The sequence below is a fragment of the Hypanus sabinus genome, chromosome 7, assembly GCF_030144855.1.
Source record: "Hypanus sabinus isolate sHypSab1 chromosome 7, sHypSab1.hap1, whole genome shotgun sequence".
In the NCBI taxonomy this organism is placed as follows: domain Eukaryota; kingdom Metazoa; phylum Chordata; class Chondrichthyes; order Myliobatiformes; family Dasyatidae; genus Hypanus; species Hypanus sabinus.
The window spans coordinates 4,173,772-4,193,254 of NC_082712.1; the positions used below are offsets into that span (position 1 = coordinate 4,173,772).

General features: G+C 41.1%; 1 protein-coding gene across 1 annotated transcript in view; it reads left to right on the forward strand.

Moving 5' to 3' along the window:
- Positions 1–7,172: 7,172 nt before the first annotated feature.
- aadat (aminoadipate aminotransferase) overlaps positions 7,173–19,483 on the forward strand; it is a 346,606-nt gene continuing 334,295 nt past the window's right edge. Inside the window, exon 1 of the mRNA XM_059974093.1 lies at positions 7,173–7,282. The gene's annotated coding sequence lies outside the window, so the exon portion shown is untranslated. The remainder of the gene's footprint in view (positions 7,283–19,483) is intronic.

Below are 19,483 nucleotides of genomic sequence, written 5' to 3' on the forward strand. Positions count from 1 at the left end.
CTGGTCATAGACTCCCCCACTATAGGAAACATCCTCTCCACATCCACTCTATCTGTGTCCTCTGGTCCTAGACTCCCCCACTATAGGAAACATCCTCTCCACATCCACTCTATCTGTGTCCTCTGATCCTAGACTCCCCCACTATAGGAAACATCCTCTCCACATCCACTCTATCTGTGTCCTCTGGTCCTAGACTCCCCCACTATAGGAAACATCCTCTCCACATCCACTCTATCTGTGTCCTCTGGTCCTAGACTCCCCCACTATAGGAAACATCCTCTCCACATCCACTCTATCTGTGTCCTCTGGTCCTAGACTCCCCCACTATAGGAAACATCCGCTGCACATCCACTCTATCTGTGTCCTCTGGTCCTAGACTCCCCCACTATAGGAAACATCCTCTCCACATCCACTCTATCTGTGTCCTCTGGTCCTAGACTCCCCCACTATAGGAAACATCCTCTCCACATCCACTCTATCTGTGTCCTCTGGTCCTAGACTGCCCCACTATAGGAAACATCCTCTCCACATCCACTCTATCTGTGTCCTCTGGTCCTAGACTCCCCCACTATAGGAAACATCCGCTGCACATCCACTCTATCTGTGTCCTCTGGTCATAGACTCCCCCACCATAGGAAACATCCTCTCCACATCCATTCTATCTGTGTCCTCTGGTCCTAGACTCCCTCACTATAGGAAACATCCTCTCCACATCCACTCTATCTGTGTCCTCTGGTCCTAGACTCCCCCACTATAGGAAACATCCTCTCCACATCCACTCTATCTGTGTCCTCTGGTCCTAGACTGCCCCACTATAGGAAACATCCGCTGCACATCCACTCTATCTGTGTCCTCTGGTCCTAGACTCCCCCACTATAGGAAACATCCGCTGCACATCCACTCTATCTGTGTCCTCTGGTCATAGACTCCCCCACCATAGGAAACATCCTCTCCACATCCATTCTATCTGTGTCCTCTGGTCCTAGACTCCCTCACTATAGGAAACATCCTCTCCACATCCACTCTATCTGTGTCCTCTGGTCCTAGACTCCCCCACTATAGGAAACATCCTCTCCACATCCACTCTATCTGTGTCCTCTGGTCCTAGACTCCCCCACTATAGGAAACATCCGCTGCACATCCACTCCATCTAGGCATCTCAATATTTGATAGGTTTCAATGAGATTACCCATCTTGCTTCTAAACTCCATAGCGTATGGGCCCAGAGCAGTCAAAAGCTCTGTTAACCCATTCATTCCTGGAATCATTCTTCTGAACCCCCTCCAATGCCAGCACAACTTTTCTTAGATAAGGGGCCCAAAACTGCTCACAATACTCCGTGCGGTCTGTCCAATGACTTATAAAGCCTCAGTATTACATCCTTTCTTTTATATTCCAGTCTTCTCGAAACAAATGCTAACATTGCATTTACCTTCCTTACCACCAACTCAACCTGCAAGTTAACCTTCAGGGAATCTTGTACGATGACTCCCAAGTCTCCTTGCAGCTCTGATTTCTGAATCTTCTCCGCATTTTGAAAATAGTCTATGCCTTTATTCCTTCTAGCAAAGTGCATGACCATACAATTTCCTACACAATATTCCATCTGCCACTTCTTCGCCCATTCTCCCAATCTAAAGACTCCCTGCTTTCACAACACTACCTGTCCCACCAACTATCTTCATAATGTCAGCAAACTTAGTCATACAGCCGTCAATTCCTTCACCCAAGTTATTGAACACGAATAGAAGCAATCCCAACACCGACCCCATGGAACACCACTGGCAGCCAACCTGAAAAGGGTCCCTTTATTCTCACTCTTTGACTCCTGCTAGTCAGCCAATCTATTATCTTTCCTATAATACCATAGGCTCTTAACTTGTTAAGCAGCCTCATGTACAGCATCTTGTCAATGGACTTCTGAAAACACAAGTATGAAACATCCACTGATTCACTTTTGTCTATAGTGCTTGTTATTTCCTCAAAGACCCCATCAGATCTATAAGGAAAGATTTCCCCTTAAGGAAACCATCTGACTTTGGCCTATTTTATCATGTACCTCCAAGTACCCCAAAGCCTCATCCATAATAATGGACTCCAACCATTGAGGCCAGGCTAACTGGCATATCATTTCTTTTCTTCTGCTTCCCTTCCCTCTTGAATAGTGGAGTGACACTTGTAATTTTCCAGTCTTCCAGAACCATTTCAGAATTTAGTAGTTCTTGAAAGATCATTACTAATGCCTCCACAATCTCTTCAGCCACCATTTAAGAACCCTGGGGTGTACACCATCTGGTCCAGTTGATTTACCTACCGTCAGACCTTTCAGCTTCCCATACGTCTCCTCCTTAGTAATAACAACTAACTTCTGCCCCCTGGCACTCCTATTATGTCAGAGATATTTGGCAGCAAATTTGTGAAACCTCCAAAATTAACTCATGAAAGTTAGGAGTTTTGGAACTTGATCTGTAATGTTTTATTATTGCCACATGTACCGAGATACAGTGAAATATAGTTTTGCTTACCATCCATACAGATCATTTCATTAAAGAGAGATTAAAGAGATTAGCTTTATTGTACATCAAAGCATTAGTAATGATTTTTCAAGAGTCACCAGCTTCTGGAATGGTTCCACAAGACTGGAAAATTGCAAATGTCACTCCACTCTTCAGGAAGGGAGAGAGGCAGCAGCAAGGAAACTACAGGCCAGTTAGTCTGATCTCAGTGGTTGGGAAGATGTTGGAGTCGATTATGAAGGATGAGGTCTCAGGGTACTTGGAGGCACATGATAAAATAGGCCGTAGTCAGCATGGTTTCTTGCCTGACAAATCTTGGAATTCTGTGAAGAAATAACAAACAGGATAGACAAAGGAGAATTGGTTGATGTTGTGTACTTGGATTTTCAGAAGGACTTTGACAAGGTATCATACATGAGCCCATGGTATTCAGGAAATATTCTAGCATGTATAAAGTAATGGCTGATTGGGAGGAGGCAAAGAGTGGGGATGAAGGGAGCCTTTACAGGTTGGCTTCTGGAGACTAGTGGTGTTCCACAGGGGTCTGTGTTGGGACCGATTCTTTTTACATTATATCCCCATGATTTGGATGATGGAATTGAAGGTTTTGTTGCAAAGTTTGCAGATGATACAAAGGTAGGTGATGTAGCAGGTAGTTTTGAGGAAGTAGAGAGGCTACAGAAGGACCTAGACAAATTAGGAGAATAGGCAAAGAAGTGGCAAATGGAATACAGTGTTCGGAAGTGTTTTGTCATGCATTTTGGCAGAAGGGATGAAAGGGTTGACTATATTCTAACTGGAGAGAAAATACAAAAATCTGGTGTGCAAAGAGATTTGGGAGTCCTTGTGCAGGATTCCCTACAGGTGGGATGAGTCTGTGTGTGGAAAGCAAATGCAATGTTAGTATTTGTTTCAATAGTTCTGGAATATAAAAGCAAGGATGTAATATTGAAACTTTATAAAGGACTGGCAAGGCCTCACTTGGAGGATTGAGAGCAGTTTAGGACCCTTATCTTAGAAAGGATGCATTGAAACTGAAGAGGGTTCAGAGGTTCATCTTTTTAGAAGAAAGATGGGTAAAAATGATTCCAGAATTAAATGGCTCATCTTATGAAGAGTGTTTGATGGTTCTGGGCTTGTATTCTGAAGAATGGGGGGTGGTTTTATTGAAACCTATTGAATGGTGGAAGGCCCTGTTAGAGTGGATGTGGAGACAATGTTTCCTATGGCAGGAGTGTCTAAGACCAGAGGATACAGCCTCAGAATAGAGGGGCATCCTTTCAGAACAGAGAAATTTCTTTACTCAGAGGGTGGTGAATCTATGGTTCTTTTGCCACAGGCACCTGTGGAGGCCAAGTCTTTACGTATATTTAGGGCAGAAGCTGAAAGATCCTTGATCAGTCAGGACATGAAGGAATACGCAGAGAATGCAGGAGACTGGGGGTGAGAGGAAATTTGGATCAGCCATGATGAAATGACAGAGCAGACTCGATGGGCCAAATGGGCAAATTCTGCTCCTGTATCTTATGGCTTTATGGTGAACCAGATGGAGGAATGCATCAATGACCAATATAGTCCAAATCTTCTCTGAAAGCATCCCGCAAACGTCGCCATGTTTCCAGCACCAAAGTGGCATGCCCATGTATTACTAACAACTTGGGAATGTGGGAGGAAAATGGAACACTCAGAAGAAACCATCTCTCCCCTCCTTCTTCTTCAGCCTTTTACCACTTCTACCTATCACCTGCCAGCCTTTTACTCCACTCCCCGCCCCCATCTGGTCTCACCTATCACCTGCCAGCCTTTTACTCCATTCCCCGCCCCCATCTGGTCTCACCTATCACCTGCCAGCCTTTTACTCCATTCCCCGCCCCCATCTGGTCTCACCTATCACCTGCCAGCCTTTTACTCCACTCCCCGCCCCCATCTGGTCTCACCTATCACCTGCCAGCCTTTTACTCCACTCCCCTCCCCCATCTGGTCTCACCTATCACCTGCCAGCTTTTTACTCCACTCCCCGCCCCCATCTGGTCTCACCTATCACCTGCCAGCCTTTTACTCCACTCCCCGCCCCCATCTGGTCTCACCTATCACCTGCCAGCCTTTTACTCCACTCCCCGCCCCCATCTGGTCTCACCTATCACCTGCCAGCCTTTTACTCCACTCCCCGCCCCCATCTGGTCTCACCTAACACCTGCCAGCCTTTTACTCCACTCCCCGCCCCCATCTGGTCTCACCTATCACCTGCCAGCCTTTTACTCCACTCCCCGCCCCCATCTGGTCTCACCTATCACCTGTCAGCTTTTTACTCCACTCCCCGCCCCCATCTGGTCTCACCTATCACCTGCCAGCTTTTTACTCCACTCCCCGCCCCCATCTGGTCTCACCTATCACCTGCCAGCCTTTTACTCCACTCCCCGCCCCCATCTGGTCTCACCTATCACCTGCCAGCCTTTTACTCCACTCCCCGCCCCCATCTGGTCTCACCTATCACCTGCCAGCCTTTTACTCCACTCCCCGCCCCCATCTGGTCTCACCTATCACCTGCCAGCCTTTTACTCCACTCCCCGCCCCCATCTGGTCTCACCTATCACCTGCCAGCCTTTTACTCCACTCCCCGCCCCCATCTGGTCTCACCTATCACCTGCCAGCCTTTTACTCCACTCCCCGCCCCCATCTGGTCTCACCTATCACCTGCCAGCCTTTTACTCCACTCCCCGCCCCCATCTGGTCTCACCTATCACCTGCCAGCTTTTTACTCCACTCCCCGCCCCCATCTGGTCTCACCTATCACCTGCCAGCTTTTTACTCCACTCCCCGCCCCCATCTGGTCTCACCTATCACCTGCCAGCTTTTTACTCCACTCCCCTCCCCCATCTGGTCTCACCTATCACCTGCCAGCCTTTTACTCCATTCCCCGCCCCCATCTGGTCTCACCTATCACCTGCCAGCTTTTTACTCCACTCCCCTCCCCCATCTGGTCTCACCTATCACCTGCCAGCTTTTTACTCCACTCCCCTCCCCCATCTGGTCTCACCTATCACCTGCCAGCCTTTTACTCCACTCCCCGCCCCCATCTGGTCTCACCTATCACCTGCCAGCCTTTTACTCCATTCCCCGCCCCCATCTGGTCTCACTTATCACCTGCCAGCCTTTTACTCCACTCCCCGCCCCCATCTGGTCTCACCTATCACCTGCCAGCCTTTTACTCCATTCCCCGCCCCCATCTGGTCTCACCTATCACCTGCCAGCCTTTTACTCCACTCCCCGCCCCCATCTGGTCTCACCTATCACCTGTCAGCTTTTTACTCCACTCCCCGCCCCCATCTGGTCTCACCTATCACCTGTCAGCTTTTTACTCCACTCCCCGCCCCCATCTAGTCTCACCTATCACCTGCCAGCTTTTTACTCCACTCCCCGCCCCCATCTGGTCTCACCTATCACCTGCCAGCCTTTTACTCCATTCCCCGCCCCCATCTGGTCTCACCTATCACCTGCCAGCTTGTACTCCATTCCCCGCCCCCCATCTGGTCTCACCTATCACCTGCCAGCCTTTTACTCCATTCCCCGCCCCCATCTGGTCTCACCTATCACCTGCCAGCCTTTTACTCCATTCCCCGCCCCCATCTGGTCTCACCTATCACCTGCCAGCCTTTTACTCCACTCCCCGCCCCCATCTGGTCTCACCTATCACCTGCCAGCCTTGTACTCCATTCCCCGCCCCCATCTGGTCTCACCTATCACCTGTCAGCTTTTTACTCCACTCCCCGCCCCCATCTGGTCTCACCTATCACCTGCCAGCCTTTTACTCCACTCCCCGCCCCCATCTGGTCTCACCTATCACCTGCCAGCCTTTTACTCCACTCCCCGCCCCCATCTGGTCTCACCTATCACCTGCCAGCTTTTTACTCCATTCCCCGCCCCCATCTGGTCTCACCTATCACCTGCCAGCTTGTACTCCTTCCTACAACTCCACATTCTATTCTGGCTTTTACCCCATTTCTTTCCAGTTCCGATGAAGGGTCTCAGCCCAGCACTTTGACTGTTCATTCCTCCCCATAGATGCTGCCTGATCTGTTGAGTTCCTCCAGCATTTTGTGTGTGTCGCTCAGATTTCCAGCATCCGTAGAATCTCTCATGTTTAGCGTTTTTATAGATCAATCTTTTACCCAATTTATCTCCTTTATAAATTCAATTTCTTTCTAAATGAAAACTCCTTTTTCTCATTTCTGACAGTCAATTTGCATTGTCTTTTTCTGTACTGAGGCTGTCTAATTATTGCCTCTGATCTGTTATGCACACATTACAATAATGATATTTTATCCTGGTGAATGAGGTGTTGAAATAATGATCAAACCCATCACAGTTCACAGTTCTCTTCCATTCACTGATGGTTGTGCTGAGGGGCTGCAGTGGTCACGTTGGGTTTAGTACTGAAGGAACATTGATGCACATTTCCAGACTATTGTAAATAAAAGAGATTCTGCAGACGCTGGAAATCCAGAGCAACACTCACAAAATTCCGGAGGAACTCAGCAGGTCGGGCAGCAACTATGTGGGGTGGGGGAGGGGGAGGACAAGGAGTACAAGCTGATAGGTGATAGGTGAAACCAGGTGAGTTAGAGGTGTGATGAAACGAGAAGCTGGGATGTGATAGGTGGAAAAGGTGAAAAAGGCTGAAGAAGAAGAAGGAATCAGATAGGACAGCAGAGCGGACGAGGGGAGAAAGGGAAGGAGAAGAGGCACCGGAGTGAGGTGGTGGGCAGGTGAGGAGAGTGGAACTCCTTGCTGAGTTCCCACGGCAGTGTTGCTTTTATAAATAAATCCCATTGTTAGCCTTCCTCACCACCCTGCTCCCTCTGTATTAAGACAGTGCCATATTCCTTCTGTATTGTTCTGCCGAGCACCGGGAATGTTACGCTAGCACTGGAATGTGTGGCGACACTTACAGGCTGTACCCTGCGCACCCTTGGTTGTTCATGCAAATGACACCTCACAAGTAGACATGATAAATAAATTTGAATCTCGAATCTTAAATCTCAGAACAGTGCTCCCTCAGTACCAATTCTCTGTGCAGCATTTGCTCATTAGCAATCCTCTGGGAAGGTAAAATCCCATAGGCGTTGACCATCTGATAGCACAGTGTTCCTACATTACGGATTCACTGGGAGCATAATATTGCAGAAGTACTGACTCCATTTCTGCAGTATTCACTTTTAACTTGAACTCAAACTGTGTGGCATTGGAGCATTGACATCCAGTATCATCCAAACTGCTCTTAATTTCCCACCAGAAGATCACAGGAGCAGAATCGACCTATACGGCCATGGCTGATTTATTATCCCTCTCAACCCCATTCTCCTGCCTTACCCTAATCCAGTAGCTATCAACCTCTGCTTTAAGTATACCAACTTCTATCCTATCCTGGTCCATTTCTGACACCTCCCTCCCCTTTCTTGATCTCACTGTCTCTATCTCTGGAGACAGATTATTCACTGATGTCCGTTATAAACCCATGGACTCTGACAGCTACCCGGACCATACTTCGTCCTATCCTGTTACTTTTAAAAATGCTATCCCCTTCTCTCAATTCCTCCGTCTCCGCTGCACCTGCTCTCAGGATGAGGCTTTTCATTCTAGAACAAAGGAGTGTCCTTTTTCAAAGAAAGGGGCTTCCCTTCCTCCACCATCAACACTGCCCTCATCTGCATCTCGTCCATTTCACGCACGCTTGCTCTTAACCTATTCTCCTGCCACCCTACCAGGGGTAGGATTCCTCTTGACCTCACCTACCACACTGCCAGCCTCCACATCCAGCACATAATTCTCCAAAACCTCCGCAGCCTCCTACGGGATCATACCGCCAAGCACAGCTTTTCCTCCCCAGCCCACCCCACTTTCTACTGTCCACAGGGATCACTCCCTACGCGACTCTTTTGCCCATTCCTCCCTCCCCACTGATCTCCCTCCTGGCACTTATCCTTGCAAACGGAACAAGTTCTACACCTGCCCCTTCACCGCCTCCCTCACCACCATTCAGGGTCCTTTCAGGTGAGGTGACATATCACCCATGAGTCTGTTGGGGTCATACGCTGTGTTCAGTGCTCTCGGTGTGGCCTCTTGGATATCGGTGAGACCGGACATAGATTGGGAGACAGCTTCGTCAAGCACCTATGCTCTGTCCACTAGGAAAAGCAGTATCTCCAGTGGCCCCCCAACTTAATTCCACTTCCCATTCCAATATGTCCAATCAAGGACTCCTCCACTGTCATGATGAGGTCACACTGAGGTTAGAGGAACAACATCATATTCCATTTGGGAACCCTCCAACCTGATGGCATGAACCATTGATTTCTCAAACTTCCCATAATGATCCACCCCCAGCCTTCACCATTTCCCATCCCCTTTTCCCTCTCTCACCTTATCTCCTTGCCCACCCATCGCCTCCCTTGGGTGCTCCTCCCCCCTTTTTTTCTTCCATAGCCTACGGTCTCTTTCACCAAACAACTTCTAGCTCCCTACTTCATCCTTCCCTCTCTAGGTTTCACGGATCACCTTGTGTTTCTCTCTCCCCTCCCCCTACTTTTAAATCTACTCTTCAGCTTTTCTCTCCAGTCCTGCCGAGCGGTTTCAGCCCGAAACATCGACTGTGCTCTTTTCCTAGATACTGAATGGCCTGCTGAGTTCCTCCAGCATTTTGTGTGTGTTGGTGGATTTCCAGCATCTGCAGATTTCCTCTTGTTTGTCTTTAAATATACCCACTGACTAGGCCTCCACAGCCATCTGTGACAATGAATTCCACAGATTCACCACCATCTGGCCAAATAAATTCCTCCTCACCTCTGTTCTAAAGGGAAGACCTTGTATTCTGAGGTGGTGCCCTCTGGTCCGACACTCCCTCCACAGAGGAAACATCCTCTCCATGTCTACTCTATCTAACTTTTGAATATTCAATACTTTCAGTGAAACTCCCTTTCTTTCTCCTGAACTCCAGTGAGTACTGGCCCAGAACTATCAAACACTCCTCCAGATTCATTTATAATTATCAAAGAATGTATGAATTCTACAACTTTGAGATTTGTTCACTCACAGGTAGCCACAAAGCCAGAAACCCAAAAGAACCCAATTAAAGAATAACAATAAAAGTAAAGATAAAGGCCAACACTGGATGTGCAACAGAAAGAAAAAATATTAAATCATGCAAACAATTGAAGTGAACAACAACAGCATTCTGAACCAAAACGGGACAAAAATCTGGACAAAAAAGACACATACGTTCGAATGCTGTTCATAGACTTCAGTTCAGCATTCAACACAATCATCCCTCAGAAACTGATTGGAAAGCTGAGCCTACTGGGCCTGAACACCTCCCTCTGCAACTGGATCCTAGACTTCCTGACTGGGAGACCTCAGTCAGTCCGGATCAGGAGCAGCATCTCCAACACCATCACACTGAGCACGGGGGCCCTCCCAGGGCTGTGTGCTCAGTCCACTGCTGTTCACTCTGCTGACCCACGACTGTGCTGCAACACACAGCTCGAACCACATCATCAAGTTTGCCGATGACACGACCGTGGTGGGTCTCATCAGCAAGAACGATGAGCCAGCTTACAGAGAGGAGGTGCAGCGGCTAACGGACTGGTGCAGAGCCAATAACCTGTCTCTGAATGTGAACAAAAAAGATGGTTGTTGACTTCAGGAGGGCACGGAGTGACCACTCCCCGCTGAACATCGACGGCTCCTCGGTAGAGATAGTTAAGAGCACCAAAGAGAGGGAGGTGTTCAGGCCCAGTAGGCTCAGCTTTCCAATGGCGGAGAATCTCACCTGGTCCCTCAACACCAGCTCCATAGCAAAGAAAGCCCAGCAGTGTCTCTACTTTCTGCGAAGGCTGAGGAAAGTCCATCTCCCACCCCCCATCCTCATCACATTCTACAGGGGTTGTATCGAGAGCATCCCGAGCAGCTGCATCACTGCCTGGTTCAGAAATTGCACCATCTCGGATCCCTGCAGTGGATAGTGAGGTCAGCTGAGAAGATCATCGGGGTCTCTCTTCCTGCCATTACAGACATTTACAACACACTGCACTGTAAAGCTAACAGCATCATGAAAGACCCCACACACCCCTCGTACAAACTCTTCTCCCTCCTGCCATCTGGCAAAAGGCACCGAAGCATTCGGGCTCTCACGACCAGACTTTGTAACAGTTTCCTCCCCCAAGCCATCAGACTCCTCAATACTCAGAGTCTAGACTGACATCTACATCATTTATTATTATATTGTAATTTGTCCTCTACTGTGCCTATTGTCCTGTTTATTAATTATCGTGTTGCCCTGCACTGTTTTGTGCACTTTATGTAGTCCTGTGCAGGTCTGTAGTCCATGCAGTTTTTATGTTGTTTTATTTAGTCTAGTGTAGTTTTGTGTTGTTTCATGTAGCACCAGGGTCCTGGAGGAACATTGTTTCATTTTTACTGTGTACTGTACCAGCAGTTTATGATTGAAATGACAATAAACTTGACTTGACATGATCCACTGACAAAGCTGACTCATACATTAACCCACTGTTGACAGCAAGATCAGACTTCTTGTTTTCACATGGCAAGAGTGACACCTAATGGAAGTGGAATTGGTTTACTATTGTCACACGTACTGAGGTACAATGAAATATTGTCCACACAGATTAAACCATTACACAGTGCATTGAGGAAGAAAAGGTTAAAACTTTAGCAGCACAGAATGAAGCTTAACAACTACAGAGAAAGTGCAGTGCGGGTAAACAATCAGGTGCAATAGGAAAAGATGCTGGAAATACGGAGTTAAGCACACAAAATGCTAGAGGAACTCAAAAGGCTGAGCAGCATCTACGGAGAGGAATAAGGAGTTGATGGTTCAGGCCTAGACCCTTCATAAGGAGTCCTGATGAAGGGTCTCGGCCCAAAACGTCGACTCTTGATTCATTTCCATTGTAACATTCAGAAGGTGCTACTAAATTAGTTCTCTTCCCATTCCCTTGCCTTCCATTATTCATCTAATTGATTTCTGATGAACCAGCTTTCATTATCCTTTAAGCAATGTGTTCCAGACCAGAACAACTTGACATTTAAATAAAATGTTTCCTCAGATTTCTTGATATTCTGCACTAACCAGCTTACCTCTCCTTCTCTTCACTTCACTGGCCGTGGACACCATTTCTCCTTACTTACTCTATAAAGAAGAGTTCGATGCAGTTCTTAAATCATCTTTCTACTCTCATAACAATTGCACTTGTAACATGCTGTAGGGTTTCACTGACAATGTAATGGTTTCTCTGTAGCAGCAATGTTTGGGTTATGACTAGAGATAATGGGGTTAGGAATGTTGTTGTTCTTTCTTGTGTTATGTATTCAGGCAACAATAAATATATGAGTTCGGCAAGGGTTTCTTATAACAAACAACACGTTTATTAAACACAGAAAACAAACCCCCCAAAAGTAAACAAACACTACCGTAACCGGAAACAGCTGCTGAGCGGCTGTTCAAACAGTTCGTAAAGTGATATTCCAAAACAGTTCTTAAAGTGATATTCCAAAACAGTTCTTAAAGTGATATTCCAAAACAGTTCTTAAAGTGATATTCCAAAACAGTTCGTAAAGTGATATTCCAAAACAGTTCGTAAAGTGGTATTCCAAAACAGTTCTTTAAAGTGGTTTTCCAAAACAGTTCTTAAAGTGATATTCCAAAACAGTTCATAAAGTGATATTCCAAAACAGTTCTTAAAGTGATATTCCAAAACACTTCGTAAAGTGATATTCCAAAACAGTTCGTAAAGTGGTATCCCAAAACAGTTCTTAAAGTGGTATTCCAAAACAGTTCTTAAAGTGATATTCCAAAACACTTCGTAAAGTGATATTCCAAAACAGTTCGTAAAGTGATATTCCAAAACAGTTCTTAAAGTGATATTCCAAAACAGTTCGTAAAGTGATATTCCAAAACAGTTCGTAAAGTGGTATTCCAAAACAGTTCTTTAAAGTGATATTCCAAAACAGTTCTTAAAGTGATATTCCAAAACAGTTCTTAAAGTGATATTCCAAAACAGTTCTTTAAAGTGATATTCCAAAACACTTCGTAAAGTGATATTCCAAAACAGTTCGTAAAGTGGTATCCCAAAACAGTTCTTAAAGTGGTATTCCAAAACAGTTCTTAAAGTGATATTCCAAAACACTTCGTAAAGTGATATTCCAAAACAGTTCTTTAAAGTGATATTCCAAAACAGTTCTTTAAAGTGGTTTTCCAAAACAGTTCTTAAAGTGATATTCCAAAACAGTTCGTAAAGTGGTTTTCCAAAACAGGTCGTAAAGTGATATTCCAAAACAGTTCTTAAAGTGATATTCCAAAACAGTTCTTAAAGTGATATTCCAAAACAGTTCTTTAAAGTGATATTCCAAAACAGTTCTTTAAAGTGGTATTCCAAAACAGTTCTTAAAGTGATATTCCAAAACAGTTCTTTAAAGTGATATTCCAAAACAGTTCTTTAAAGTGATATTCCAAAACAGTTCTTTAAAGTGGTATTCCAAAACAGTTCGTAAAGTGATATTCCAAAACAGTTCTTTAAAGTGGTATTCCAAAACAGTTCGTAAAGTGATATTCCAAAACAGTTCTTAAAGTGATATTCCAAAACAGTTCTTAAAGTGATATTCCAAAACAGTTCTTAAAGTGATATTCCAAAACAGTTCTTTAAAGTGGTATTCCAAAACAGTTCGTAAAGTGATATTCCAAAACAGTTCGTAAAGTGATATTCCAAAACAGTTCGTAAAGTGATATTCCAAAACAGTTCGTAAAGTGATATTCCAAAACAGTTCGTAAAGTGATATTCCAAAACAGTTCTTAAAGTGATATTCCAAAACAGTTCTTTAAAGTGGTTTTCCAAAACAGTTCTTAAAGTGGTTTTCCAAAACAGTTCGTAAAGTGATATTCCAAAACAGTTCGTAAAGTGGTTTTCCAAAACAGTTCGTAAAGTGATATTCCAAAACAGTTCGTAAAGTGATATTCCAAAACAGTTCTTAAAGTGATATTCCAAAACAGTTCTTAAAGTGATATTCCAAAACAGTTCGTAAAGTGGTATTCCAAAACAGTTCTTAAAGTGGTATTCCAAAACAGTTCGTAAAGTGGTATTCCAAAACAGTTCTTTAAAGTGGTATTCCAAAACAGTTCGTAAAGTGGTATTCCAAAACAGTTCTTTAAAGTGGTATTCCAAAACAGTTCTTAAAGTGATATTCCAAAACAGTTCTTAAAGTGATATTCCAAAACAGTTCTTTAAAGTGGTTTTCCAAAACAGTTCTTAAAGTGATATTCCAAAACAGTTCTTTAAAGTGGTATTCCAAAACAGTTCTTAAAGTGATATTCCAAAACAGTTCTTAAAGTGATATTCCAAAACAGTTCTTAAAGTGATATTCCAAAACAGTTCTTAAAGTGATATTCCAAAACATTTCTTTAAAGTGGTTTTCCAAAACAGTTCTTAAAGTGATATTCCAAAACAGTTCTTTAAAGTGGTATTCCAAAACAGTTCTTAAAGTGATATTCCAAAACAGTTCTTAAAGTGATATTCCAAAACAGTTCTTAAAGTGATATTCCAAAACAGTTCTTAAAGTGATATTCCAAAACAGTTCTTAAAGTGATATTCCAAAACAGTTCGTAAAGTGGTATTCCAAAACAGTTCGTAAAGTGGTATTCCAAAACAGTTCGTAAAGTGATATTCCAAAACAGTTCGTAAAGTGATATTCCAAAACAGTTCTTTAAAGTGGTATTCCAAAACAGTTCGTAAAGTGGTATTCCAAAACAGTTCGTAAAGTGATATTCCAAAACAGTTCGTAAAGTGATATTCCAAAACAGTTCGTAAAGTGATATTCCAAAACAGTTCTTTAAAGTGGTATTCCAAAACAGTTCGTAAAGTGGTATTCCAAAACAGTTCGTAAAGTGATATTCCAAAACAGTTCGTAAAGTGGTATTCCAAAACAGTTCTTTAAAGTGGTATTCCAAAACAGTTCTTTAAAGTGGTATTCCAAAACAGTTCGTAAAGTGATATTCCAAAACAGTTCGTAAAGTGATATTCCAAAACAGTTCGTAAAGTGATATTCCAAAACAGTTCTTTAAAGTGATATTCCAAAACAGTTCTTTAAAGTGGTATTCCAAAACAGTTCGTAAAGTGATATTCCAAAACAGTTCTTTAAAGTGGTATTCCAAAACAGTTCGTAAAGTGGTATTCCAAAACAGTTCGTAAAGTGATATTCCAAAACAGTTCTTTAAAGTGGTATTCCAAAACAGTTCGTAAAGTGGTATTCCAAAACAGTTCGTAAAGTGGTATTCCAAAACAGTTCTTTAAAGTGGTATTCCAAAACAGTTCTTTAAAGTGGTATTCCAAAACAGTTCTTTAAAGTGATATTCCAAAACAGTTCGTAAAGTGATATTCCAAAACAGTTCTTTAAAGTGATATTCCAAAACAGTTCGTAAAGTGGTATTCCAAAACAGTTCGTAAAGTGATATTCCAAAACAGTTCTTAAAGTGATATTCCAAAACAGTTCTTAAAGTGATATTCCAAAACAGTTCTTAAAGTGATATTCCAAAACAGTTCGTAAAGTGATATTCCAAAACAGTTCTTTAAAGTGGTATTCCAAAACAGTTCTTTAAAGTGGTTTTCCAAAACAGTTCTTAAAGTGATATTCCAAAACAGTTCGTAAAGTGATATTCCAAAACAGTTCTTAAAGTGATATTCCAAAACACTTCGTAAAGTGATATTCCAAAACAGTTCTTAAAGTGATATTCCAAAACAGTTCTTAAAGTGATATTCCAAAACACTTCGTAAAGTGATATTCCAAAACAGTTCGTAAAGTGATATTCCAAAACAGTTCTTAAAGTGATATTCCAAAACAGTTCGTAAAGTGATATTCCAAAACAGTTCGTAAAGTGGTATTCCAACAGTTCTTTAAAGTGATATTCCAAAACAGTTCTTAAAGTGATATTCCAAAACAGTTCTTAAAGTGATATTCCAAAACAGTTCTTAAAGTGATATTCCAAAACAGTTCTTTAAAGTGATATTCCAAAACACTTCGTAAAGCGATATTCCAAAACAGTTCGTAAAGTGGTATTCCAAAACAGTTCTTAAAGTGATATTCCAAAACAGTTCGTAAAGTGATATTCCAAAACAGTTCTTAAAGTGATATTCCAAAACAGTTCGTAAAGTGATATTCCAAAACAGTTCGTAAAGTGGTATTCCAAAACAGTTCGTAAAGTGATATTCCAAAACAGTTCTTAAAGTGATATTCCAAAACAGTTCGTAAAGTGATATTCCAAAACAGTTCGTAAAGTGGTATTCCAAAACAGTTCTTTAAAGTGATATTCCAAAACAGTTCTTTAAAGTGATATTCCAAAACAGTTCGTAAAGTGATATTCCAAAACAGTTCGTAAAGTGATATTCCAAAACAGTTCGTAAAGTGGTATTCCAAAACAGTTCTTAAAGTGATATTCCAAAACAGTTCGTAAAGTGATATTCCAAAACAGTTCTTAAAGTGATATTCCAAAACAGTTCGTAAAGTGATATTCCAAAACAGTTCGTAAAGTGGTATTCCAAAACAGTTCTTTAAAGTGATATTCCAAAACAGTTCTTAAAGTGATATTCCAAAACAGTTCGTAAAGTGATATTCCAAAACAGTTCGTAAAGTGATATTCCAAAACAGTTCTTTAAAGTGATATTCCAAAACAGTTCTTAAAGTGATATTCCAAAACAGTTCGTAAAGTGGTATTCCAAAACAGTTCTTAAAGTGATATTCCAAAACAGTTCTTAAAGTGATATTCCAAAACAGTTCGTAAAGTGATATTCCAAAACAGTTCTTAAAGTGATATTCCAAAACAGTTCTTTAAAGTGATATTCCAAAACAGTTCTTAAAGTGGTATTCCAAAACAGTTCGTAAAGTGGTATTCCAAAACAGTTCTTTAAAGTGGTATTCCAAAACAGTTCTTTAAAGTGGTATTCCAAAACAGTTCTTTAAAGTGATATTCCAAAACAGTTCGTAAAGTGATATTCCAAAACAGTTCTTAAAGTGATATTCCAAAACAGTTCTTAAAGTGATATTCCAAAACAGTTCTTAAAGTGGTATTCCAAAACAGTTCTTTAAAGTGGTATTCCAAAACAGTTCTTTAAAGTGATATTCCAAAACAGTTCTTAAAGTGATATTCCAAAACAGTTCTTAAAGTGGTATTCCAAAACAGTTCTTTAAAGTGATATTCCAAAACAGTTCTTAAAGTGATATTCCAAAACAGTTCGTAAAGTGGTATTCCAAAACAGTTCGTAAAGTGATATTCCAAAACAGTTCGTAAAGTGATATTCCAAAACAGTTCGTAAAGTGGTATTCCAAAACAGTTCTTTAAAGTGGTATTCCAAAACAGTTCTTTAAAGTGGTATTCCAAAACAGTTCTTTAAAGTGATATTCCAAAACAGTTCTTTAAAGTGGTATTCCAAAACAGTTCTTTAAAGTGATATTCCAAAACAGTTCTTAAAGTGATATTCCAAAACAGTTCGTAAAGTGGTATTCCAAAACAGTTCGTAAAGTGGTATTCCAAAACAGTTCTTTAAAGTGGTATTCCAAAACAGTTCTTTAAAGTAGTATTCCAAAACAGTTCTTTAAAGTGGTATTCCAAAACAGTTCGTAAAGTGATATTCCAAAACAGTTCTTTAAAGTGGTATTCCAAAACAGTTCTTTAAAGTGGTATTCCAAAACAGTTCTTTAAAGTGGTATTCCAAAACAGTTCGTAAAGTGGTATTCCAAAACAGTTCTTTAAAGTGGTATTCCAAAACAGTTCGTAAAGTGATATTCCAAAACAGTTCGTAAAGTGATATTCCAAAACAGTTCTTAAAGTGGTATTCCAAAACAGTTCGTAAAGTGATATTCCAAAACAGTTCTTAAAGTGGTATTCCAAAACAGTTCGTAAAGTGGTATTCCAAAACAGTTCTTAAAGTGATATTCCAAAACAGTTCTTAAAGTGATATTCCAAAACAGTTCGTAAAGTGATATTCCAAAACAGTTCTTAAAGTGATATTCCAAAACAGTTCGTAAAGTGATATTCCAAAACAGTTCGTAAAGTGGTATTCCAAAACAGTTCTTTAAAGTGATATTCCAAAACAGTTCTTAAAGTGATATTCCAAAACAGTTCGTAAAGTGATATTCCAAAACAGTTCGTAAAGTGATATTCCAAAACAGTTCGTAAAGTGATATTCCAAAACAGTTCTTAAAGTGATATTCCAAAACAGTTCGTAAAGTGATATTCCAAAACAGTTCTTAAAGTGATATTCCAAAACAGTTCGTAAAGTGATATTCCAAAACAGTTCGTAAAGTGATATTCCAAAACAGTTCTTAAAGTGATATTCCAAAACAGTTCGTAAAGTGATATTCCAAAACAGTTCTTAAAGTGATATTCCAAAACAGTTCTTAAAGTGATATTCCAAAACAGTTCGTAAAGTGATATTCCAAAACAGTTCTTAAAGTGATATTCCAAAACAGTTCTTTAAAGTGATATTCCAAAACAGTTCTTAAAGTGGTATTACAAAACAGTTCGTAAAGTGGTATTCCAAAACAGTTCTTTAAAGTGGTATTCCAAAACAGTTCTTTAAAGTGGTATTCCAAAACAGTTCTTTAAAGTGATATTCCAAAACAGTTCGTAAAGTGATATTCCAAAACAGTTCTTAAAGTGATATTCCAAAACAGTTCTTAAAGTGATATTCCAAAACAGTTCTTAAAGTGGTATTCCAAAACAGTTCTTTAAAGTGGTATTCCAAAACAGTTCTTTAAAGTGATATTCCAAAACAGTTCTTAAAGTGATATTCCAAAACAGTTCTTAAAGTGGTATTCCAAAACAGTTCTTTAAAGTGATATTCCAAAACAGTTCTTAAAGTGATATTCCAAAACAGTTCGTAAAGTGGTATTCCAAAACAGTTCGTAAAGTGATATTCCAAAACAGTTCGTAAAGTGATATTCCAAAACAGTTCGTAAAGTGGTATTCCAAAACAGTTCTTTAAAGTGGTATTCCAAAACAGTTCTTTAAAGTGGTATTCCAAAACAGTTCTTTAAAGTGATATTCCAAAACAGTTCTTTAAAGTGGTATTCCAAAACAGTTCTTTAAAGTGATATTCCAAAACAGTTCTTAAAGTGATATTCCAAAACAGTTCGTAAAGTGGTATTCCAAAACAGTTCTTTAAAGTGGTATTCCAAAACAGTTCTTTAAAGTGATATTCCAAAACAGTTCGTAAAGTGGTATTCCAAAACAGTTCGTAAAGTGGTATTCCAAAACAGTTCTTTAAAGTGGTATTCCAAAACAGTTCTTTAAAGTGGTATTCCAAAACAGTTCTTTAAAGTGGTATTCCAAAACAGTTCTTTAAAGTGGTATTCCAAAACAGTTCGTAAAGTGATATTCCAAAACAGTTCTTTAAAGTGGTATTCCAAAACAGTTCTTTAAAGTGGTATTCCAAAACAGTTCTTTAAAGTGATATTCCAAAACAGTTCTTTAAAGTGGTATTCCAAAACAGTTCTTTAAAGTGTTATTCCAAAACAGTTCTTTAAAGTGATATTCCAAAACAGTTCTTAAAGTGATATTCCAAAACAGTTCGTAAAGTGGTATTCCAAAACAGTTCTTTAAAGTGGTATTCCAAAACAGTTCTTTAAAGTGGTATTCCAAAACAGTTCTTTAAAGTGATATTCCAAAACAGTTCGTAAAGTGGTATTCCAAAACAGTTCTTAAAGTGATATTCCAAAACAGTTCTTAAAGTGGTATTCCAAAACAGTTCTTAAAGTGATATTCCAAAACAGTTCTTAAAGTGATATTCCAAAACAGTTCTTAAAGTGGTATTCCAAAACAGTTCGTAAAGTGATATTCCAAAACAGTTCTTAAAGTGATATTCCAAAACAGTTCTTAAAGTGGTATTCCAAAACAGTTCGTAAAG